Source organism: Fukomys damarensis, unplaced genomic scaffold (assembly GCF_012274545.1).
Source record: "Fukomys damarensis isolate Sample0158 unplaced genomic scaffold, DMR_v1.0_HiC HiC_scaffold_21, whole genome shotgun sequence".
NCBI lineage: Eukaryota > Metazoa > Chordata > Mammalia > Rodentia > Bathyergidae > Fukomys > Fukomys damarensis.
This window is the reverse complement of record NW_022900933.1, coordinates 3,508,324-3,535,154: the sequence shown is the minus strand read 5'-3', so window position 1 is coordinate 3,535,154 and position 26,831 is coordinate 3,508,324. Positions and strand designations below refer to the sequence as shown.

The 26,831-nt window shown below is 41.8% G+C and overlaps 1 protein-coding gene and 1 long non-coding RNA gene across 8 annotated transcripts in view; one reads left to right on the top strand and one right to left on the bottom strand.

Annotated features, from left to right (window-relative positions):
- Window positions 1-26,831, bottom strand: part of Daam1 (dishevelled associated activator of morphogenesis 1) — a 167,160-nt gene that overhangs the window by 125,764 nt on the left and 14,565 nt on the right. The window lies entirely within an intron of this gene.
- Window positions 4,305-9,530, top strand: LOC104853291. Its single transcript, XR_777743.1, has 3 exons — window positions 4,305-4,377; window positions 4,513-4,618; window positions 9,494-9,530. It is a non-coding gene; the product is annotated as an uncharacterized LOC104853291 (long non-coding RNA).

Here is a 26,831-nt window from a genome sequence, read left to right as displayed (position 1 = left end):
CAAAAAAAAAAAAAAAAAAAAAAAAAAATACTCATGAAAGATGGACACCTGAGACACTCACTAGGACCTGAGTCCTGGCATTAACATGAATCATTTGTGCCTCCTCCATCTCTCCTACATGGCCTTCATGCCTAATGATGAAAATATCTCAATAAACAAACATCCTACTCCTCAGAGTTACCATTTATAGCCTCACAAGTCATTCTAAACAGGTCAAATAAGTTGTGAATAGGTTATCTAAAAGCACACTAACAGCATCAAAAGAATATATGGGCTGCATTCATATTCCTGTTTTTAGCAAAACATAAGCCAGCCAGCTCAAGCAAAAATCACCACACATTAAAAAAGGACTTGAGAGATCCTATGCATCTTAGAAACACAGAGGCTGTGAGAAATAACTTCCTAAAGTCATACATGAATTTTAAGGTACAGCAATTAAATAAGATTCAAGGAGTGTGTCTAAACAAATTCTTGATAACTAAGAACTCTGCCTTAGCAAATAAAATCTCAGAATCCCATAATAAAAAAAGGTTGGTAGTAAGGGGTGGAGAATTTGTATGTTTTTGATTTATGATACTATTTCAGAAACTGTTTAGAATTGTGTCAGGCTATTTACAACCCAGTTCTAACAGCTCAGTAAAACTGACCAACTCTCAAGGCTTCTTTAACCCTTTCACAGCTGAAGCAGAAACCCAACTCCAGAGATAAACTGCATGGTGCACGATGTGTGGAGCTGCCATCTTTTAAATACCTGAAAAGGCTCACCAGAGACTCTTCCCCTGGCCAGCACTCCGCTTCTGGAAACTGTGACACAGGTGGCAGTGCCCCGCTGGAGACGGTGTGGCCTTGTCACTGCTGGCTCGACACACTTCAAAGCTCAAGTCAGAAGTGCGCTCAATGGTGTACAAGGAAGGGTTCTCGAGTTCGTTCTTCCTTTAAAGCACAAAGTACAGAAAGTGCTCCCCGATCCCCGATCCTTCTATTTTCTAAATGTATTGCTTGCATAAACCATTCCACACCAGCCTACACTAAACCCTATACTAGGCTAGTTTGGCCAGTGGTGTGGTCAAAATTAAGTTGACAACTTTCAATTCTTAGAAACACATCTCCTAGCATTTCCATAATCCCAAACTGCTCTCCCCTGGCAGAGCGGTAAAAGAAACCCACCTGCCTGCAGGTGAAAACTGTCTGACTACACTGCAGGTAAGCACACTACCATCTATGGGCCAATGACCTAGCCCCAAGCCCCGTGCACCTTACGGTCTGTCACTGCACTTCATTCAATCCAGCCAGGCTCAGGTGCACTCAGTCTACAGCTCCTTACTCAGTAGTGGCCCCAGGGATCCTTGGGCTCAGTGCCTGAAACATTTACTAGTTGGTGGCTTACAAAAGAAGTTTGCAGACCCTAAGCTCATAAAACAAAAGGAGACGGAGGAAGTTTCAAAACCATTTATAAATAACTTCACTCACTTATTGGAAAGGCACACACACTGAACAGCTTCAGGTACCACTAGACACGGGAGACCCCACAACAAACCAGACAAGTTGAAGTTCCTTTTTCATAGAGGTCATAGTGTAGTGAAAGGACACAGACAAGCAGAACGACTTTAATTTGGAGGACATTTGGAAGTGCTGGAGGTGCAGGGGTCCCTTAGGAGATGTCTGGCAAGATGCCATTGGAAATGGTTCTGGGATGATGAGAAGCCAGCCATGTAGAGATCTAAAGACGGCTTGTTCCAGTCAGAGAGCAAAGGCTTGAGGGAAGGAAAATGCAAAGCATTCTTCAAACAAAAGCAGAAAATGTACCTCAAGTATGGCTGATGACAGGAAGAGGCGCAAGATAAGGTCAGAGGCATTGGCAAGAGCCAGACTATATGTGACAAGTAACAAGCTGGTCCTCACTTGTTAAAATAGTACTAAATGGAAAAACAACATTCGGCTACAACTTCTCCCCTTCGACCTGCTGAAAAGCACCTGAAACTTCAAACGCCCAGCAGCTCAAGAAAGAATGCTCCGTGAGACACTTTCTGGTGAAGAGGCAGTGAACCTCCTCCCACTGCCTAGAAAAGACTGAGTTTCTTTCTCATTGCAAAGACATTAAATGATCATTTAAAAAGATTTTGTTGTGAGAGAAAGAAAGAGAATTTCCTGTTATTACACACAATTAAGGCTATTTGCCTAGTCTGCTAGGCTATTTGTTCAGTGAAGTGAAGTCTGTCCCAGCCCCACCTCTGCGAACCGCTGCGTGATCATTCTGCCAGCTAGTTTGGATGAGAGACTATCCCTGAGACCTGCAGTGACACCCGAGGCTTAGCTGCTGCGCGTAAAGCACTGTTGTTGACTAGGCGTCAAACCTCCTTTGTTAATGCCCTTCCCCCTTTTAGGAGACTTATGCATTTCAAAAGACAAGTTTCTATTTTTAGATCCAAGAATAAAGAAGTGAAGGGCACGCTGAAGAAAGGTCAAGACAGAGGTGCTCTAAAGAAACCAGGACTCTGGTCAACAGTCCAGATTTGGGAAGGGGCCCTCACCACAGCGCAGCACTGCTTGGCTCTGTAGAACAAGCTGCCCCGACAGGGAACACTGCACGGTGGCAGGTACGAGTTTATAACCAGAACCAAAACCAGACAGGTAAAGAAAGACAATGTTGAAAATGATGCTAAGGCCAAGGACTCAGCAACAACGCTGCTGGAGAAATCCAATGCACGCTTCCCAGGAGAATTTGCTTGCTATCAGTTTCCTCCCCTAGAAAATGAGGATAAAAGAGCAGTAACCCTCAGGCTGGAGGACACTGTATTTGCAAAGTGGTCAGTAAACAGTGTATTTAGCAAACGTACCCACCACTCTACACGGCCTATCTCAGCGAACTGTCATTAAGTCACCTCCCAAAGGCCCACCTTCACTGTCGCGCTGGGACTGCGGTTTCAACATGCACTTTTTGGACGTACACAAACATTCAGTCCATTGCGTGTTCCACCAACACACCTTCTTAGACCTACCCGATACTGACTAACAATGCAGTGACAGCCCACGTTTTTTAAGAGTGTACTATAGGGCATGGACTGAGGTCTAATGGATGACCTTAAATTCCAGTCCGAGCCTATGAGCTGGTTTTCCTTACTGGCACTGTTTTACAGTAACAATGGAAGTCTCACAGATGAGGTGTCCTGCCCAAGGCTGCATAGCTCAAACATGTGCAACTACACTGTGAGCCCTGGCTGGCTGGCGTGCTCTTCAGCAAAAGACCAATCTCCTGTAAAACAAGAATACAGCTATTCTTAAACGTGGTCCAAACAGCGGGGCATGGCAGGAACGCAGGACGTCTGTTCCCTAGCAGCAACAGTCGGATGCTTAGTACGCCCTGGTTCCCTCACTCCCTAAATCCCTTCTGTTTCTCAACATCAGCGCCAGGATTATGTGCCTTTTTCTGTCATTATTGCTTGCACTTTGCTTTTCTATTTAGAAGCGTTAAGCTGACAATCTTTACACAGAGTTCATAACAAAAGTGGAGGTTGGTATATGGCTCAGTGAGAAAGCACGGGCGTTAGAATAGGCGCACGTCTGTAAGCTGAGGAGCCACAGTCAGTTACCCTGACTTAATTATTACAAAGTGTATGCGTGCGCACAAATGTATATAATGTAAGTTTCTAAGTGAAAAATAGGACAAATGCCACATCTTTGAAGAAAAATGGGGAGACACAAGGAAATGGAAACCCTCGTGTGCTTAGTAACACTCACGGCAGAGTGCTCACCCTAGCCTGCTTGGTCACATCACCTGCCCACTAGAAACCTCCGAATTGGGCCTGCCATGACCTCTCTCACTTTGGACTGACAGCAAGTGTTTATCTGTCCAACAATGAAAATGTAATTCTGACAGGAAAGACGATGGAAGGACTCTCACGTGGTTTAGAATAATGCTTCTTAAATTCACAAAACTCAAAAGCCACTAGTGAATTTAACTAATACTTGCTTGATTTTTTTTTTAAATGTCCAATTTGTTTGGACAGAAAAAACCCAGGCCCAGAAAGAGGTGCTCTAGTGTGACCCATGCCCTGCTGCCTCCTGGGTAGGGGGTCCCCTGTGGAAAGGCCACTAAGCATCAGTGCTCGTTGCCCCCAATTACACCGGTCTGTGCTGTCCCTGTCAGACATCCAGATGACAAAGGCTACCAGGAATCCAGCTTTTCTGTGGTCACAAGAGGGGACTGAGTCGTCAGGCTATGGTAAGATGCCCTCCCAGTTCCTGCTTGTTCACAAAGCGATTGTGAAATAACAGATCTGTCATGTTTGCTCCACTCCATCACAGCTGAATTTCCATTTGCAAGGGAAGGAGGGTTAATGGTGGGCCTCAAATGTAAAAACAAGGCAGTCTATGCTGGTAGGTTGAAAGGTATTAAATTCATCTGTTCTTATCATTGTTCCATTATCTCAAACATTCTACTATTAAAATGGGTGGTGGTGGAGAAAAAACTTATTTTGCACTCATTTAAACCCAATGAACTGCTATTTATAGGTAGAAAAATAGGCAAGGCTGCTGGTCAGGATGGAGGCCACCGCCCAGCACCAGGCATCACAGAAGGGCTCCGTGGGCTTGCGAGGAGCAGAAGCTGATCCACAAGGTGAAGTTAAGCCCCTTCTGCTTGTTCCAACCTCGAAGCATAACTGGGCAGGTCTTACACAACCTTATTTCCTCTCACAGAGTTTTTATTTTGTTTTTTGTTTGTTTTTTTGTTTTGGAACAGGGGATCGAACTCAGGTCTTTGTGCTTGTGAGGCAGGCAGCAGAACCACTGAGCTAAGTCCCCGGCCCTCCCGAGTTTTTAGAACTTAAGAACTGTTGAGCATCTCTTAGTAGATAAATGAATGGAGAAGTCTTTCCACTGGACTGACTTCCAGAGGTGAATGAACAGAGAAAAGGCCAGGAATGTTTTACAAATCAACGTGGGCCCTTCTTTTAATGTTATTTGCATATTTTTTATTCTTGGTCTTATCCTAACCCCTCTTTTCAGGGCCACGTGAGTCACGTTTCTAAATCAAGGGTCTTATAAGCCTTTAAAGATATTGCTTTGCCGTGAAGACAAATTGGTAAACAGCTAACATGCTGTGCTACATTTTGGAAGGTGATATTTACAGTTGGAAGCTAACACAATGAAGTGAGAGTCAGGACTACAGAAAAACAACTCTCCAAAGTCAAAAGCTAACGCACACTCTGGCCTCAGAAGGATCTCCCTCAAACTGCAAAAAGTATTATCATTAAAGACCAGCAGTGGCTTTGGAAGCTTCTATTTGCTGATGCGTCTGGCTGCACATAATGGCACACACTGAAATGCCCTGAGAGGAATCTTTAGGATCAGCCCAGTCCATGTTTCTTTTAAACAGTATTAAAACACTGTTCAGACTGAGCCCCTGCCCTAGGCCCCAACAGATCAGATCAATCCGAAGTGAAGTCACTCATGCCAACTCCCTCAAGTCAAACTGAACCTCTAAGGAAGACAGATCCCCAAAGACCAGTTCTTCCTGACAATAGGAGATTCTACCCGAGTCGGTGTAACAAGGAAGTTCTCTCTACTTTAACGCTTCCAAAAATGCGACCCGATGTCAACTTGTTTTCTATCATTCTTCTTCTTTATTCCATCGTATAAGCCCTCTGTTCTGCTGCTGCACAGTAGAACAATCAGGCCACCAGGCAGAATGGAGGTGCTCTAAGAAAATCCTGGATCTATAAATGCATTGTGAGTTTGTATTTTCACAAACTCGTTTGTGACCCACTTCGTTTCAATACTTGCTGGCTGACTGGAGCCACAAACATTGATAATTAAATCTTCATAGAAAGGAATTTATTAGACTAACATTTTTCTAAACACAATTTTCTAAAACATCAATGGAAAACAGGCTGTCATTGAACTCTGCAAAAAAAAAAAAAAAAAGGAAAGAATTCGCTACACGTGGACTGCCACTAGTAACCAGGAGAAATAAATTATCGAAATCAGTTAAATTCAGAACAAAGGAACCTTTTGGCCTCTCACACTTGGGGGTGGGGAAGAAGCAGGCACGGAGAACGCATGATTTATTCAGATTATGAACTGACAGTAAGAGTGCGCGGGGTGCCAGGTTGTCCTGGCAAAAAGAATAAGGAAAACCCATCAAGAGCAGTACACAAATACGACCCTGGGCCTGGGGCAAAAAAATTCTGAATAATGAAACCCAAAACAGGAGTGCAGCCTAAAAATAGTCCTTCTGCCTCTACTGAGGTATTTTCCTTTAAGCATTCATTCGAGATGTGTGGGAAGATAAAACTGAGCTAAGTGACTTTCCAGATTTCATCTGAAGCCAAGTGATGCTCTGAACCATTTTCAATGAACAGTAAAACACAATTCCCATTTCCTCTGGTTTGTTCTTCTAAGTCTGGGAGAGGGCACAAAACTGGACAAAGGGATGGTTTAAATTTTATGAGAAACATATTATTTCTAGGTAAAACATCTTAGTATCTAATTTATGTCATGGAAAACCATTAGATTCTTGGAATTCTGTCAGTGAAAACCACCATAATTTACTTTTTTCCTTAGAGAAAGATGAATACAGGATGACACAATGTTGATATTGTAATTACATTTTCCTATTATGCTACAAATTTAGAAGATTTCACTATTTCTGCCAAGGGTATATATATGTTCTATTCTTTGAAGATTTAAGAAAAAAGTGGCATGAACAAACAACTTGTGTGGTGAACTATGTTATAATTCCAGCACTACTTCTAACCTGATTTAAGAGGTATCTGTTAATGACTAAGTTCGATGCTCTGAGCAGGCATAAAAGACAACGGTACTTCTTTTCTCCCCACTATTTAAAATCATACAGCTACAGTGGCAGTACAAGAAAGAAAAATTCGGTGCCAAGGGACAAGAAAACAGTTCTGTCTCAATTACAGAGTACGAAGAAGAGACAGAAGATGGTGGTGACACAGGGGTGGCTAGCCACAGAGTCCCGCTGTGACTGTCAGTCTCAGGAACAAGGGCCATCCATTCATTAGTCCTGAACACACTATCTAACCCACACACGCGGGTGACGCGTCCCTGTGTGCCCCACTGATGTAAACACAACCCTACAGCCATCCCTCGCCTCAGGAAGCGCCAGGCCCAGAATAACCAGGCGTGATCAAGCACGACCATAATCCCGGCACATGGAAGGTTGAGAAGAGGATGCCCTCAAGTCGGAGGCCAGTCTAAACTCCACGCCGAGACTCTGTCTCAACAACACAAAACAAGAAAGAAAAAGAAACATTAACTTTGGAACAGCCTGCAGGGGGCACTGCTTCTAATTATGCTTACGCATACCAGATCCCATCTGGGACGCTGGGCAAAGCGCAACAGGCATAAGGTTACAGATAATCAGGATAAGACTTGGAAAGGTCCAGGCCAGCAGGCAACGCCTCCCATTTTCCTGCCTGCTTCATACAGCGTAAGATGTACTCTATAGGAATGCTGCGTGTTAGAAAAAATTACACTTGCAAATCTCACTCCTAAGACCTGGCCATCCCCAAAAGGCCCTTCAGGACTTCACGCTAACAGCTCCCAAGCTCCCAGAGAACCTGGGCAAGACAACAAGAGGGTGACCTTCCTAGCTCTCCTGTAATGTGGAGCGGTACACCATTTTCCTCCTCGTCCCTGAAAGTGTGATAAGGGATAGAACAAAGGGAATGAAAAGGTACACAACACCCTTTCTGCCCACATGTAAGCCCGTTTCTGTGCACCACCAGAATTTGTAAGGGAATCTGCAGACAGAATCAGAAGCTAAAATTACAACATAAGACAAATACTTTAAAGGGGTATAACCATATGTTAGTTTCAACCTGAAGAAAGCAACATTTTAATTCAGAACATACTGTACGCACCTATGCTAGACATATTAATTAAGGTAGAGAACAAGAGAAAGACACTGGCATGAACAGTCCAAGACAGGGCAAGGCAGCCGGGGATTTAGCTCAGCGGTTCGGTGGCCTGCCTTGCAAGAGCAAGGACCCGCATTCAATCCCCGGTACCAAAAAAAATAAACAAATAAATAAACAAGACAGGGCAAGGCAGAAACTGACTCTACAGTGCCAGCAACATTATCACATGGTACCCATGTGACAGGAGTTGGGCACTGTCGGGCACTGTCTTTTAAAATGACACAGAGTCTACTGAGTACCATGGTCCATTCCCAGATTCTACGTATGGAAAGGGTCCTCACGTTGTATTTTCAGGACAAATGTCTCCCAACCCAATGATGAGCCTTCTTTTTTTGATCTCTCTCAACTTTTAGTGCAGTTAACTCATGCTGGCAGAAAAGCAAGTTACATTACCTCCCTAGTTTCAGAGAACTGAGGGTCCTGCTGAAATAAATTGATCATGTGTGCCCAACATTCTGATTTTTCTTAATACCGTATATCAGCTAAAATAAAAAGCCCGAAGGGGCTACTTTGAGTGCCTTCCCTGTCCTCACAGAGGAACACACCACATTGGCACAGACAGCAGCATATCAAGGTACTGCTACCCCAAGCCAAAAGCTGCAGGGGACGCTCTACCAAATGTCCCACAGTGAAAAATGCTCTGAGCTTTGATCCCAAACTCCTGGAAAAGAGAAGGAAGTACCAAGGTAACCACTCAAACACAGAAGAAAAATTATCACTGGTCGACTAAATAAGTCTTGAGCATGTGTTACATTCGACTCCTCGCAGTCAGCTGTTCTCAGGTGCTCCAATGCCAAGACTGAGTTTCATGACCGGCACATGGAGAAAGTTCAAGGCATATAAATGTAATCCATAGGTATAAGGGGAGAAACTTAGTACTACTTTTTAAAGCAGGGATCTTACGTGTTAGAGCACTGTGCAAAATGATTTATGTATTACTTTTCCTTTGATCTTCACAGGCCCTCTCTAGACAGTCAGGAAAGACAGGCACCATAATATTCACTCTACAAAGGAGGAAACTGGATCAAATCCTGCCTAGAATCAAAACTAGCAGTGGCAAAGTTGGCTCAAGGACAGGGTCAGATCGAAATCTCTGCTGCCAAACCCATGCTCCACTCAGTCCACGATCTTTAAACCCACAAGAACCCTCACTAGCGAACGGAAGAAATGAGGCCCACAGATTGGTAGAGTTGAGATACAGGGCCACAGAAAAGGCAAAGAAAAGTGGGGTGCGGTGGGGAGAATGCCCAAGCGCTACTTCATTAGCGTTGCCTCACCAATCACAGCCATCTGAGGCTTCAGTAGGAGTTCTTCTCGGGCTGGGGATTTAGTTCAGTGGTTCCACTGCCTGCATCGAAAGTGCAATGACCCGAGTAGGATCCCTGGTACTAAAACACACACACACACACACACACACACACACACACACACACACACACAGCTATTCTCATTAATATTCACAGTGAATGTTTAGTATGTCCAGACTGCTACAACGAAGTGCTTGCTTTAGACTGGGCCACTTTTAAACAGAGATTTATTTCTTACAGTTCTGGAGGTTGGGCAGAAGAAGATCACGGCGCCAGATTTGAGATCCGGTGAGGAACGCCTTCTGGCGCCCAGAACGGTTCCTTCTCCCGGTACTGGTATGGTCGCAAGGTGCGAGGGGAAGGGTGATGACCTCTTTCCTAAATTCACTACTCCCACTCAGGAGGGCAAAACCTCATGACTTAACCACCTCCAAAAAGTCCCATCTTCTAATGCCATCATCTTGGTGATTAGGATTCAACATACAAATTTGGGGCGGGGAGCATTCAAACCATAATGTTCTATCCCAGCCTCCCCAAATTCATTTCCTTCTCTCATACAAAATACATTCCATCTCAAAAGCCTTGAAAGTTTTAACTTTGTCCAGCAGGTTTCGGACAGGATGACCAGGAAGTGGCACCAGCCCAGGGAAATAAAAAGGGGCAGTCGCCACTGAATGCTTGTCGTGTCTCTTCAGGCAGCCCACCCTACAATGCTGTGCAGTGTAGCTTTACTTTTAGTTCTTTTCTTTTCTCCTTTTACCTCCATGCTCTTGGCCCAATCTAGCTCTGCATCACCCGTTTTTTTCTCTATCCTTCCAACTTTCTTCCTACCCTTATGAACGGGACACTTTGCCACCATCTATGCTTGTTTCACTCCATTCTTTGTTCGGGACAGAAGGAACCTAGAAATACTAACCCTAACCCTAACTCTCCTCTGGAAGGAGACTCTGACACCCCCAAAGCTGGTGATGGTCAATGCTCCCTCGCCCTCCCTCTCTCTGACTTGATATACAAGTGCTTTGGATTTCAAGCTGAAAGAATTATTCTTGCAAACCAAGGTTTTACTGTGTTATTGGAGGCAATAAGGAGTATACTTAATGAGGAAATCTTGTCATAAGCCAGCTCATTGTTCTCATCTAGACAAAACTTATTTTCATACAGAATTTTTAACTCCTGGTACCTTTAAAGTGTTGAAAAAGAAGAACAAACAGTGCCGGGGACTTAGCTCAGTGGTGCAGCCGCCTGCCTCGCAAGCTTAAGGACCTGAGTTCAATCTCTGGTACTGAAAAAAAAAAACAAAAACAAAAACAAAGAAAAACCATATCGAGCCTGTGTGTTGTAGAGTTAATCAGCCAAAGAGACAAGAGTTAGAGAGAATTAAGACACTCCCCACAGCAGGCCAAGGGTCTCCCTGAAGCCTGGGCTACTCTTTGGAGATAAGCTGCTATAGCGTGAGGATACGAGGAATTAAATTCCTCTTAGCATCAAACACGTGCCTATAAAGCAAGCCTAAGCCCACAGAGAAATTTCGGTAAAGATCCACTGTGGACACCATCGCCACCAAATACCAACACAAGAAAGGACACAAGGTGCACAGTCGCCAGCACTGCGCGTCACTCAAGCTGTCGGAGGTGAAAGAACGCGCGCACACACAGCGGTGTTCGGGATCGCGGTCACTCCTGACAGGGAAGGGCCATGCGCACTAACAGCTGCTGTATGTTCATCAAGGGGCTCGCACGCTGTTTCCCCTCTTGGCTACCAGACAACCAGAAGCATGAATAACTTGGCGGTCATGTGTGAAGTTGAGGGAAGGGAAGATTTGTGCCCGATTCTTCCGTTTTATAAATTCCTAACTTGTAAATTCCAAGGGTAAGTAAAGCTAACAAATACCCAGATTTTAAAATATCGACCCCCAAAACTAGAAGCTAACAGTTTAAAACCAAATGAAGCTGGGCCAGGGATTTGGCTCAGTGGTTCCAGCGCCTGCCTCACAAGCACAAGGACCCGAGTTCGATCCCCGGTACCAAAAATAAATAAATAAAATAAAACCAAATGAAGCTAAACTCCCCCAAAGGACAAAGTCTATATAATATAAAACTTGTACATATGTGTGCTATTACAAAACAGGCCAACGGTGATAAAAACATAATTTTCATCTGTCCTCATCTCAGCCTTGGACATGAAAGAATCAGTCCTAATAGAAAAGAGTGGTAGGTAATAACTTATTTAAATACTTCTCAACATATCATAGGGTTATGGTCCAATGAGCTCATCTTAAGATGAAAATATCCCAAGTCAAAAATGCACTTAAGTGCCACTGCCTGCCTCGAAAGCAGAAGGTCCTAAGTTCGATCTCTGGAACCAAAAAATGCACTTAAAACCTCAATAAACCCATGATAAGTCAAAAATCATAATTTAATAATTGTAAATTAGGGACCATTCATATACTATTTCAGAAGATTTAACTTGCCCTTAAATCTATGAGCAAGTCTCATTACTGGTTACACATCCCTTAAGAAGCAAAGAAGGTATGCATTTGTCCTGCCTGTAGTCCCAGCTACTCAGGAAAGTGAGTCAGGAGGATCCCCAGTTTGAGGCCAGCCTGGGCAACTTGGCAAGACCCTGTATCAAGTTGTTTTGTTTTTTTTTCTTTTTAACAGGGTGGGAGTATAGCCGAGTGGTAGTGCTTACCTAGAATGCACAAGGCCCTGGTTTAACCCCTACTGCTGCAAAACAACAACAACAAACAAACAACACTAGGACAAGGAAATGACCCAGGAAAATCAAGAACAAAATGGCACCTCAATTGCCTGTCCTCATTCTGGGCTGGGAACAGGTAGCAGCAATTTTCCAGTTCCTGAACTCACCTAAGCAGAGCTTACTGCGATTAATGTTTCGCTTGTACTTTCTGGGTCGAAAAAAAGTCTAAGTCAGTACTACTGTGAAATAGAATTTCTTTTTTTGTACTGGGGATCAAACTTGCGCCCTTGCGCTTATGAGGCAGGTGGCGCAACCAATGAGCTAAATCCCCGGGCCCAGTGCATTTTAGATATAATGATAATGATGATTCATCACAGGGAATGGATGAACTGCTCTGTCTCTATACAGCCCAACAGAGTAAGGAGCAACTGGCCCACATATGGCTAATGCATGTCTGAGAGACAGCTACTGCGACTGAGGAACTGGGGTTTTTATTTAATTTTACTGAATTATAATTTTTAAAACCACATCATGCTGGATGGTTCACTCCTCAAATCTCAGACTTCTGCTAACTCTTGTTACAAACCACATTGGTACTAATCAGAAGCCCATCAAAGTTGAAAATGTCCAAAGACAAAATAGGAAGATTTTTCTGGGGTAAAACTGTAATGCAAATAATACTTCATGCTCTGTGCCAAGCTGAAGGCAGCAGTCTGACATATTACAAAGAGTGGTGCTTGACAAAGTGTAATTTCCTCACTTCTCTGAGAAGCCAGTCAGTCCCACAAAGAGCTGGACCTGAGGCTTCAGAGCAGGCTACCTCTCTAGCCCACTGTGGGCAAATTAGGAAGAACCACCTCGACCTACACACTCTACCTCCGAGAAAACCAGCCCTCTTCAGTTTTTCCTCCCAAGACCAGATCAAACCCCAATGCAAGACGAACAAATGTATTTCAAATACCTGTTTAACACGTGTTATGCACATGTACAAACTCTGCAAAAGAATGTAAATATTATGTACTGCAAACATGTGCTAATAAAACAATAAATGCATACAGAATTTTTAAAAAGCTTAAAGGTTGGCCAGGTGTGGTAAGGCAGAAAGATCAAAAGTTCAAGCCCAGCCTGGGCAATTTAGTGACTTGGCAAGACCCTGCCTCAAAAAAGGGTTAGGAATATAGTAGTCCTTGGTTCAATCTCTAGTACAACAATGTGAAGGCTCTTGGTTCCATCTCTAGTACAAAAAAAAAAAAGAAAAAAGAAAAGAAACTTAAAATCTGCTACTAACTTCTATTTTGAGGAGTTAGGGAAGATGTTATCAAGATTAAATTAGATCTGGGCACACAAGGCCAAAAAAAAAAAAAAGATACATGTATTTGTATATACTTAAAAATCCAATTCCACATAGTTCCAACTGAAGTAATTAAGTCAAATCCACTAATTACCACAGAAGTCACATGATGCGTCAACGACTGGAAACATGTCAATGTTACTCTAATAGTCTGCTGATACTTCATGGTGCTATGAAACTGACCCTTGAAATTAATGCATTAAAATCTTTTTTGTCACTCTATAAAATTGTAGGCTTCATAAAAGGGGTAGACAGTTTACATAGGTACATCTAACACACGGCTTCCTAAACTACTTTAAGGGAAGCAAGACACTGATTTAACGGAGAGAACAAAGAACACTGAAAGAACACGCCTCCTTCTGCTGGAAGGAGACAGGGACGCGGGGTGCCCTCCTGACGTGAGTCGGCATTTGGAGAAGGGAGCCTGGGAAGTCAAGGACGGTATGGCAGGGCAGTGATGAGCCAGTCAGCCAGGGCGCGGGACGTACTCGCTCCCAGGTCATACCTCTGTACCTGCACCCACAAGGGCAGCAGCAGCCTCACTGTGACACACGGAAGGGAACCTGGAGGGCATCCCTGCCACTGCCAACAAACTCATCACTCATGTTTGGCTGGGGGAGGTGGGGACGTGGCCCTTGTCAATATATGACCAAAAGTAATCAGCTGGTCAGAAGACAGGAGCAGTCACCATACCTGCGTATCAAACACTTCATCTGGGTATGGCAGCACACACCAGTAGCCCTAGCTACGCAGGAGGCTGAGACAGAAGGACTGCAAGTTCCAGGCCAGCCTGGACAACTCATCAGGACCCTCTCTCAATATAAAAAACTTTTTTAAAGGTTGGGGATGGGCTCAGTGGTAGAGTGCTTACCCAGTAAGCAGGAGGTCTTGGGGTCTATCCCAACTGCAAAAAAGGAGGGGGAGAAACTATATTTCTCAGTGATCTCCCTCCAACCTACCCTAGCCTACTCCCTATATCTACTACACGGAAAAGGAGCTGGGATGTTTGCTTCTGGCTGGTATAGCCGGACTTCTGCAGGACTTCTAGCCTTGCCTGCTCACAGGTGGATGGCAAAAGGCCTTGTCGTCCTGAGCTCAGGGCAAACACAAGCCCCGGAGCCAAGGCGGGCTCTGACAGTGCCCGCCGAGGTTGCGCCTGGGGCGCAGCTGCCTACCAACACCTAGAGCCAGCTCACCAGCACCCAGCCACCGTTTCTTTTCCAAACACTGAGTGAACAGACCTTGATTCAGCTCTTAGGTTACGCTCCAGAGGAGAACAGGCAAGGGAGTGATTTTAGAGAAACCATTCTGGGCATAAACCAAGTCCATGTTCCTGCGGAACTGTTAATAACTCTGGGGTCTTTTGTGTTTGTTTGAACCTTCCATGTCTAGTTAAGGAAAAGACATATTTTCTTTTCTCTCCAGGGAGGAAAAAGCAAGAAAGTAAAATTCCTGGTAATGTCATATCCAGTCAAACAGGAAGGTTTGTAGGCGCAGGGCTGAACAGCTTCCAGAGCTGCCACTGAGCCAATCGGAAAATAATTCATTAGATTTCGATTGTTTCATTTCCTCCAAAATTATCATTCAGCGCCCTGCTCCCTCCTCCTCCAAAAAAAAGAGGAAACATTTTTGTAAACACCAAAAATATAGTGGTTAAAAAACACCTGAGATGTGGAGAAATTGGAACCTTCATTCACTGCTGGTGGGAATACAAAATGGTTCAGCAAACTTTACAAAGCAGTTTGGCAGTTCCTCAAAATGTTAAACATAGAGTTTCCATACAACCCAGCTATTTCATACTTAGATATTTTCCCAGGAGAATTGAAAACATATGTTCACACACACACACACACACACACACACATATAAATGTTCATAGCAGCATGATTCACAAGAGCCAGAGTAGAAACAACCCAAATGTCCACACATATGAAAACATATTCACACACACACACACACACACACACACACACACACACACACACACACACATATAAATGTTCATAGCAGCATGATTCACAAGAGCCAGAGTAGAAACAACCCAAATGTCCACACATACACAAAATGCAAAATATTCATTAAAAGGAATATTATTTGGCAATAAAAAAGAATGGAGTTCTGATACACGCCATGACATGGATGATCTTTGCAAATATTATACTAAATGCAAAGCCAGTGACAAAAGACCAGACATTACATGGCTCCACTCCCATTAAATGTCTAGCACTGGCCAATCCATACAGACAGAAAGCAGATTAGTGCTTGTCCAGGATAGGGCTGAGCAGACCTACTAAACTATACAGCAAGAAAGAAGTTGAAACTATAGTCTCAAGAGAATATTCTGCTTTGAAAACAAAAGCATCTCTACAAGAGAGAGGACCCTCCTTCGTAAGGGAGAGAGAAGCCTGTCAGGATTCTTAAGGGAGAACATTTACCGTGTCACACCAATCCACACAAGCTAAATCAGTGGGCAAAGAGAAGGAAGAGCCTCCACACACCAGGTACAGAGCTATCTCGGCAAACTGTCACTCGATCTCCACTACTGTCATCCTGGAGCCCGCACAGTCCAAAGCTTCCAAGGTAAACAATGCTAAGAATTACACTGAACTTCCCAGAGATATCTGGCTCTGTGCTAACATCCCAGGTGAAAAGGGTAGCCCAACGAACATCAGGTGTCATCACTGGCTGACATCTTGATGACATATTGATTTAATAATGGCAACAAAAGGTCATTTCTGCTGAGAAGTGAGCCTTGAGGCTACCCTGGGACAGATAGCAAAACCCAGAAGAGAGAGAAGACACTGTGCTTGGACAATGCTTAAAATCCAGACAAGGCACAATGTGACAGAATACAACAGGGAAGGCACAAATAGCACTAGGTTAAAAGAAGAAACTTGTCTTTGGACCATAGCATGAACTCTTTATTGTTTTAAAAGAAAATAAAAACAAAGAAAGAAAAGAAAAGAAAACTTAAAGTAACAATAATAAAAGGCTTTTCCATTCCTCTACCTGCCTAAATAGTGAGAGAAGACCACACTCATATACAACAAGCCCTTACAAATATGTGCATCCTGTAACCTCTGTTCAAGGGTGGAAACAGACTTAAGCCCCCTGGTATTTCAATGCAAAACAATTTTTCTTTCCATACAAGTGTGTGCTGTACTCACAGCTGGAATGGTGTCGGTTCACATCCTCCTTTGGCCTCAGGAACAGAAGTAGGACAAACAATGACCTGCTAGTCACACAGGAGTCCTCATCCTGGCATCAGCATTAACAAACAAGGAACCCCACAACACTCCGGGCCCAGCTGTTTAGTTACACGGAAGACAAGGTGGGTTTATCAGTAATTTTGGTTTTGTTCTCTTTGCCCTATTTAGGGCTTTGCGGTGGGGTTTGTTTGTTTGTTTGTTTGAAACCCCATACACAACTGAAATCTTATGAAGAATTCCAAAATATGTGACTGAGGTAGACAGGCAGCTGAAGGCCCTAGCAGTTACTGGCCTCTTGGAACTCCCAGCACACAGTATGAAGACACTCAACAAGTTCCCCGAAGATAAAGACTCAGTTCTGCTTTTAGTACAGTTCTTTGAATTTTAACTGAAACCAAGAAAAAAAAGACAACTTGGTAGAAAGTAATGAATGGTTTCTAATCCTCCTCAAGATGTGGTTGAAAAGGAAGACAGAAAAATTGAAAGGGGTCCTTATTCATAAGTATGTAAATCTCTCATACACATCTGTATGCTTATTTTTCCAAATAAAGTACATGCTGCGATTAATAAAGCTGAAATCAGTGTAGATTTCAATGGTCATGTGGGAATCTGGTTTCTTTTAATTAAAAAAGGAATCATTGGGCCAGGGGATTTAGCTCAGTGGTGCTGCCACCTGCTTCACAAGTGCAAAGACCAGAGACTGAACCCCGTCACCAAAAAAAAAGGGAATCATTCACTCTAAAAGACCAGAAAATACTGCAAGAGCGAAAAAAAAAATTCCACATGAATTTTTTTTTTTTTGGTTTTTGTGTTTTGTTTTTTGTTTTTGAGACAGGGTCTCAACTGTGTAGTTGAGACTGACCTGGAACTCACCATGTAGCCCAGGCTGGTTTCGAACTTGCAGTGATCCTCCTGCCTCAGCCTCCCGAGTGCTGGGATTACAGTCGTGCCCCACCATGCTGGGCTTCCACGTGATTTAAATAATGTCAGTTGATCTTAAAAAATCTTTTTAATTTTAAAGATTCCACTGCGTCCACTGATAAACTAGTTAAGATTCCTGCACTATTTATTACTAGCTACAGCTCAGAATGGTGCTTTGAGAAGAACTGAGGCCATGTTCGGCCTGGGCTAGAAGAAATGTCACATCTGGTAAGCGCTGTCTGCTCTGACGGAGCCAGCAATAGGAAGCAGGGAAGGAGAGGCGACTCCCATACCTGATGTGCTAGCAGGTGACGTCCAGGCGGAATCAGATGATCATCAAAGATGCAGCAATCAGCACAGAACTCGATTCTAACTTCCATCCCAGTCATTACACTAAAACACTAGAGAATTTTCTACAACGTGAACTACAGTATTGATTTGAAACTCTGACTAATTTCCTGAGTTACTTCTTGTGACAACTGCTAACACAAGAGCTTTCTGTTCAATATTATATTTTTTAAAACCTCTTATTTCGAAAGAGTTTATGCCTCCCAACTAGATGACTGTATCAAATGAATGACTTTTAAAAAATTCATGATATACTTTGTCACTTGCTATCTCTAAGCCCGACAATTTAAAATATTCTTTCAATAGAAGAAGTGAAGACAAGTTGTACATTTGAGAACCTCAGTAAATGCAAACCAAATAGTAGCTACCAATCTCACAGAATGTTTAGGATGCTCTATCTCAGAAATGTCAAAGTTTGACCCACTTAAGACATGTCCTTTTAAAAACTGAAACCTACATACAGAAAATCTAAAACTGTGAATCTGTCAGTCATATATTCTAACTAGTCTTGGGGGGAAGGGGCTTTTGAGGCAGAGTCTCCCGTAGCCCAGGCCTCACACTTACAATCCTCCTGCCTCAGCCTCCCAAACGATAGAATTATAGGCATGTGCCACCAAGCCTAGCTTAAAATTTTCACCACAAGAATAATTTTAAAAGGAATTCATAGAGAATGACTAGGCAGGCATGGTGGCGCACACCTGTAATTCCAGCACTTGGGAGGCTGAGGCAGGAGGATCACTGTGAGTTCGAGACCAGCCTGGTCTACATAGTGCGTTCCAGGTCAGTCTCAACTACATAGTGAGACCCTGTCTCAAAAAAACAAAAACAAAACAAACAAACAAAAAAAAGATTACAGAGAATGACTGAATCAGAAAAGACATGTTTTATATTTCTTAAATTGTTAAGTTCATAAAATACGATAAACTTTTCATACTGGTCACATACTAACACCTGCTTTTCCAAAGTGCTACAGGATGTATGTGTGTGTTCATGTGTTGTTTGTTACTTTTTAAATAGAGATAGGTACAGAACTTCAAACTTCTTCTTTTCATATTTGAATTATTTCATTGTTCTTCCAAACAAGTTTAGTCCAATAGAATACTACTACTAGGCTTACCAGTAACAAAAAAATATGTTTGAATACCTTTAGTCCAGAATTTTACCAGCCACACAAAAAAGACAATATATTGACAATTATTATTTCATTTTGAAAGATATTTTACAAGATTTTGCCATTTCAGGTCGAGAAAACATAAAAACTTAAGAGGAAATATCTCATGGCCCATTTTAAATTGGTGCTCCTTATCCACAGGATGCAAATGAAATGTCTGAATTTTACTCAGAAAGGTAGTTGACCCCTTGGAAATTCTACTCCTTCGGTCATTTTTATAGAGCCTCATCACCTGGGATCTGTACGTTGCCTAGGATCAAATCAGTTAGGAAGAAACATCCATTTCCCAGACGAGGAAGAAGATGAGTTTGCCATTTCAGGAGGAGATGAAAGCATGACCCGCTCACGGCAACCCAGTGCTTCCTCCAGGAGCCCTGTAACGACCACTGCACCCCTGAGGCCACCCTGTCTGCCAAACAAGGGCACAGGGACCTACCTGCCAATACAAGATGTGAGTGCGCATGTGTGTGTTTCTGTGTGTGTTTGCTGTTTGTCACTTTGTTTTGTTTTGTTTTTGTTTTGTGTTTGTTGAGACAGGGTCTCACTATGTAGCTGAGACTGACCTGGAACTCACTTTGTAGCCCAGGCTGATCTCAAACTCACAGCAATTCTCCTGCCTCAGCCTCCCGAGTGCTGGGATTACAGGCGTGTGCCACCATGCCTGGCATGCTGTTTGTCACTTTAAAAACAGAAACAGGTAGATACAGAACTTCAAAATACAGTCTCAGAGGGCCAGGGATTTAGCTCAGTGGTTCCGCCGCCTGCCTTGCAAGCACAAGGACCTGAGTAAAAAAAAAAAATAGAGCCCCAGAAAATAAAATCTGAACAGAATCATTATCATATTGAATAAACTCTCTTGCTAAATGTGCTGAAAACATTAAATAGTCTTACTGAGATCACCACAACTATCTAAAAATAGTTTCTCTGTGCTGGGAAGAGTATTTATATCTCTATTTAAATTAAAACCTAAAGCACTTAAGGTAAGAGAAGCCCATTTTTCCTACAATATTGACTTAAGAAATTGTACCCTGACAGAGAAACAATCAAACTCTGATGACAGCAGTTCTGGTTAAAATGAGGTGCTGGACAGGCAGTCCTGCAAATATTTTTAGCTAAGCATTTGAGTACATATCTGTTTTACAGCACCATTTATAAACAAAATGTACCAGGGGTAACATTTCTTTTATCACACAAACCACAATATATAAACGTCTCTCTCTTTCCTCATAATATTTGGATTCTTTCATTGTTCTATCTCCTTATTCTTCCAAACAATTTCAATCCGATGGAAACACTGCATATCATCTCCCAGTTTTCTGGGCCTTCTGAGAAGCCTTCTTTCATTGTGACCGCCTCAGCAGCAGCAGAAAGCCACTGAGAAACCACAAGGGCAAACTCCAGGAAACGAACACTGGTGATAAACTGATAAGAGCCAATCTGAGGTTTTCCTCCAGATAATACAGAAAGAGCTTGTTAAGATTGTTAATTATGCAAAACTGCAGCCAGAGACTCTGAACCACAGGGAAATAGGTTATTTTGTATATACCTGCAGATCTCATAAGTTTCCTTCCAAAGAGTTTCATGGTTCTTTACTATATTTATGAAAAGTTCTGGTAACTTCATATTTGCATTGCTAATTAATCTCTTTTATGGTCAGTTTCAAAACACTGAGACTTAATAAGTCACTGGGCAAAAAGGCCATTTGAGAAAGGAAAATATAAATGATCTATGGAGGAAAGTTCTTGTAAACACATTTTTTAAATGCAAATTAAAATACAATATGCTAGTTTTTGCCAGCTGTTCAACCACAGAGTAAGATGGTAATATGCATGTGGGCACTGGCAATGAGAAAGATGCTTCCCAGTTCACAATACGAACTGGCCAAACCTTCCAAGAGGACAATTTAGTAGCACTTATCAAAAATAGAAAAAAACTTCAAAATTACCCACTTTTTGTCCTTTGTATTTCATTTCTAAAAAATTATTCTGAAAAAATAATCTAACGCTTGAAAAACGTTTATAATGATCTTCGTGGAAAAACACAGGTTAAATGATTATCCTGTACCTGGCATAAAAAGGAGACAGTCACCCAAGAAGTTTGCTAAGAGTTTTAGTAACGTGAAGCACGCTATGACAACATTTAATTGGGGGAAGGATGCAAAAGACTATAGATAATATATAATCAAAAATATTTTTTACATATACAATTTTTTTCTATTTTTGTATACTTTAACTTTTTATTTTTTCATTTTCTCCCATTGTAAATCTGTACTAATTTTATAACTAAAATGAAAAGTAAGATTCTGATTTAGTTTCAGAATAGCCTTAAAAATTCCCCATCATGGGCAGGACATTTCCCAGAGAAGAGACAACTGTCAGGAAAATACCCAAGAGTTAGAAATGACCAAATGGATGACTGGGTGTCTTCTCCAGGGAGTGCTCTCTGTGGTCTAGCAGACCATGCAGATATGATCTTTGACTTGTTTTCAGTTAAGCCCATGGTCTTAGAGTGCGTTCTGCATATCTTGGAGAGTCACAGACCTTTTCAGCATGTTTGAGTTCAAAACTAATTTCATAATAACATTAAGATGTTATTTCATTCTCTCGGAATTTTTCAGAAGCCTCAGTACTCATAGTGAAATCATCACTTGGCTAACATGAAATAGCTTTCATTATGGATGGTGTCTAAGCGAATAGTTTTAAGGTTTGTCTATTCTAATTTCTGATATGAAAACATGTATTACACAAATCTCTTTGAGGTATTCGATTTTTTTGAGGTCTTTAATTTTTATAGAGTCAAAAATTCTTGAAACTCGAAAGTTTGAGAACCTGCTGGAACAATCTATTTCATAGCTTTATAGGGACAGGAATTACCTGGTAAAAAGCACAGAGTAACATACTGTCCCCTGTCCTTAGCAAAGCCAATGAATTCTGTCTGCTAATGATCCAGCTAGCCTGCATGCCTAACATATACACAGCATTTAATGGTCCTTTAGGATATTAACCAGTTTTGTATACACCAGCATTTCTGATTTACTTCAGCACTTCCAGTTGTGGATAGATGACAGAAAGATAGATAAATAGACATGCAGACACATATACATATCTGTTCTTCAAATTCTCCTATGAATTAGTTCTAACATCTTCCTGGTTCCCTCATTAACCAATGAATTAAACAAAAGTTTTTGGCATGTACTTTTTACAATTTTGAGAATTTTATTTTTCAACTCTGAAAATTATTCTTTAGCATCTACTAATTACAAATAGATCAGATTCTGCCTATAAGCCTTAACACCAACAAAAATGAAGCCAAGGGTCTAACCATAATTATATCCAATTATATATAATTATATTCAAATATAATCAAATTATATTTTAAAACAAAGGTGAGATGTGACAAATGAGTATTACCAAGTCAACGAAAAACAGACCCAGTCAAAATTTTACTTTCAGTATCGTCTACTATTTCACGTTAAATACAGCTGAAAATAATACAGACTGAACTGTCAAAGAATTTAGGAAATGAGACTTGCTTTCCTATGTAGCCACTCCTTCATTTATGACAAAGCTGTCCCAGTAAACCTTTGGTAAGCTGAAATGCATTCACTACACCTAACCCTACCCAACCCGAGATCAGCGACAGCACAACGTGAGTGTGCTTGTTCCCCCTCTGGATCATACAACTCACTGTTGCTACCCAGCAACATCACAGCGTCGTACCACAGACTGCTAGCTTGGGAAAAGACCAAAATTCAAAATTCAAAGCTCAGTTTCTACTGAATGTAAATTTCCTTTGCACCATCATAAAGCCAAAGATCCTAAATTGAGCCATCATTAGGTTAGGGCTCCATATTCTTGCCAGCCTCCCCCTCAAAGTAGTTTGATCCTAATGAGCTCCTGTAAGGGACACTTTGTGTTCTACAAATTCAAATCTTCTCTCCCATTTACTTATAAATATTTATTGGAGTAAGAGTGAAATTAATGTGTCTGTTTCTTTTTTGGTCGTTGAGACTAAATACCTGACACCCCAAGTTAAAGGAGGAAAAGTTTCTTTTAGCTCAGTCTGGAGAAGTTTCAGTCCATAGGTGGCAGACTCCAAGGCAGAGTGGCACCACAGAGGACAAACAGTCCATCGCAGGCAGAAGGCAGCAAGCAGCAAGCGATAAGCAATAAAACTCTTTCTGTCTGTAAGATTTTAACCAGACTACACTTTTTTTATTTTTATTTCTTTTGTACCTGGGATTGAACTCTTACGGGACCTTGGGCTTTTGAGGCAGGTGGCAGAACCACTAAGCTAAATCCTCAGGCTACACACTCTTAGGGTGGGTAGCACTCATACCCAGGGTGGGGCAGCCTTAATCCTATCAGCATCTTACTGTGAATATCACATCATTAATCCCAGCATTACCTACCTTAGATCCAGCTACCTCCAAAAAGTCCCACCTATGACCACATGAGGCTTTAGGGGGACATCTAGACACAAGTCACAACAAAGTGTAAGTATCTGATTTTATAGCTGAAAAACCTGAGCCATGGAAAGACAATGTAAATTACACATTCTTATATGCAAGAGAAGTTGGATAGAATCTCTTTAGGTTCTCCATTTCCACACAGTGTAGAAAACTTTCTGGTTAAAAGCAAGTCTGAGGCCGGGTGTGGTGGCGCATGCCTGTAATCCCAGCACTCAGGAGGCTGAGGCAAGAGAATCACTGTGAGTTCGAGACCAGCCTGGGCTACATAGTGAGTTCCAGGTCAGTCTCAACTACATAGTGAGACCCTGTCTCAAAAAACAAAACAATAAAAAAGCAAGCCTGAAGACTTCTGTGTGTGTGTGTGTGTGTGTGTGTGTGTGTGTGTGTCTTTCTGCCTCCTTGTCTCCCACAAACCAGGCCTTGCAACTATGTGCATAGGTGCACACTCTCACACTGAGACACTGCCAAATTAGATTAGTCTAAAAGATATTTTCTAGGGCTGAGGATTTAGCTCAGTGGTTCTGCCACCTGCCTTGCAAGCACAAGGACCTGAGTTTGATCCCCAGTACCAAAAAAATAAGATATTTTCTTTTAAATTATTGATTAAGCTAAGCGCGGTGGCACACACTTGTAATCCTCACACTTGCAAAAATCAAAAGGTCAGCCTGAGATACATAACAAAACCCTGACTCAAAAAAAACAAAGAAACGTGGGCAGGATTTCTATATGGTGATAAACATTTTCTGAAGTCTGTATGTTTTCATTAAAGGCCCTGATGTTAAGTATTCTCAATTATATATAAAACAATATCTATGTATTAATCATAGGTTCAGGGCTGGGATTTAGCTCAGTGGTTCTACCTCCTGCCTTGCAAGCACAAGGACCCAGTTCGATCCCCCATACCAAAATAATAATAATAATAATTAATAATAATAATAAACCTAAGTTCAATTATTCGCAAAGTAATTTTTCCAAAGTGAGACCAGATCCAGCTATCATTTACCCACTGTCCAACATACTGGTTTACATGTTTTCTATGGCACTTCTGCACTGCAACAGCAGGGTAGACAGCTGGCCAGAGCACCAAAGTAGGCAAGGGTGGAAAACTCACTAGCTGGTCCTCTCCAGAAAAGTATGCTGTCTTCCATTCTAACTTAACATGTCCACACTTACTCAACCTATGGGTATCTTTTCTTCCAAAATGAAATTTAAATCAGATAACCTATTTTATTTTTTCAGTGACAATCATATAAAATTATTCTTTTAAAATAATATAAATATTTTTTAAGTAGCATATTCCTATGATAAATATTTAAAATATCTGTCATGTTCTTGGAGGACAAAGCTCATGTCTTTGCAGAACCTATAGGTATAAAATATTGTAACTAGACAAATCCCATGATGCTCAAAAACAGGAACCTGAAAAACGACATACTTGCTTTACTCCTCCACATACCCACTTTTCAAATATCTGTTTATACCTGATCCAGTACATCATGCCCACCACTCTTTACCAAATAGCTTTTCTACTACTCCTAGTAACCAGAGGTGACAGGTAACCATTATTTTCATTCTAATTAATTTATAGGAAAAAGAGAAACAGGATGCACCCACCATGAGTCCAGGCTGTGGGAAATCCTACAAAACAAATAACCCAGTTCTTTTCACAAGTAAAATTGCAAAGAAAACTACTAAAAGAAATTCAGAGAAGTTTAAGGGAGATATATATATATATACATACATACATACTGGGGGTGGGGGATACTGGGAACCTGGAACCTTATGCTTACAAGGCAGGTGGTGGAACCATTGAGCTAAATCCCCAGCCCTAAATGATATATTTTTTAAAACCTGCCACATATAGACCTTATTTGAATCCTAAGTTGAATAAATTTTTTTTAAAAAAGAAATTTTTGACACACGACTTTTTTCATTGAGTTTATTGGTACATTTTAGGTGTACAGTACAGTTACATTCATCATTGGGACTTGTACCTTTACATGTCAGATCTTGGTTCTCATTTTTTCCCCATAACCCTGCCCTCCCTTCACCCCCCTCCCCTATTTACAAAGACTTTGCTTCCATTTTTCCCTTTCACTGACACAACTTTCAATGATTTTGAAGTATTAATATATAATTTATATTATTTTAGGTATAAGGGATTTTTCGTTGAATTTTTAAAGATCTTGGTTTTTTGGATATATATACTAAAAACGTAAAATATTTGCAAATGATTTATATGATATCTGTAACTCGTTGTAAAGTAATCACAGAGGTGAGGGTAGAGACAAAAGATTAATCATGAATCAACAACTGGTGCAAGCCGTGGGGACAAGGGGGATTCTGAGACTCGCTACATTAGTCTCCCTACTGTGCATAGGAACTGCTGAACAATAAAACTTTTTTCCCAGTCATTTTCACTCCACTTAAAAGGAAAGTAACAAGAGGAAGCTATAAGGATGAGGGTGAAGCAGAAGAAGACAGAAAGGGGGCTAGAAGTGTATCCGTGAGCTTCCATCCCTTTGGATGACATTGTAACTTTGCATTTTCATTTGAAAAACCAGCAAGAGTACACAAGCATCATTTGTGCTACCCAAATGAAAAAAGCAAAACTTTAAATGAAGCCCATCGCCCTGGCCCCCATGATGGAAGCTGGTGCAAGCTGTGACCATGATAAGCTATCACTCCAACGATTATATGTGCAAAGCAAGATTGTGCTGGATGGGCCTGACCTAATCAGGAGAGCCTTTCATCTCAGCTTTTTCTCTGGCTGTTGCAGAAAACAAAGGTGTGTTCCTGCAGGTGTGGAAGAAAGCAAACACCCCCACTGAGAACTGCTGAAGTAGGTCCACATGGCACGGAATGCGGGTGGTCCCTAGGAGCTAAAAGTAGTCTTTAATTCTACAGTCACCAGGAAATACATTCTGCCAATAACCAGTGAGCTTAAAAGAAGCCTCTCAACCCCAGTAAGAAGCGCAGTCTTGGGTCTGACACCTGGATTCCCGCTTGCTGAGACCACAAGCAGAGAATGTGGCCCGCCCAGAACCCCGCCTGGTGCTGTTTTCAGTTGTGCTGTTATATACAGCCATAAAGCCGGACGACTGGTGAACTCTGGTAACTGAACAGCTCTGCAGTACCTCAAGGCCTACCTGTGCACACGGTTTATGACACCAGCACAAAGTAAACACTGAAACACCGCAATTTAACTTTTAATGCACTGTTTCTCAGTCATGCATCCAAATTCGAGAAGTTCTGAGCTAAACATAATCCCTGATAAGTGAAATATTTCTTATCCTCACATACAGTTTTATAGGCAAGAGTTCATGCTTGAATGCTTTTTACAGTGACAGTTTCTATAGCAGCAAAGGCCTGCAAAATAATCAAATGGAACACGTTTAAAGCAAATT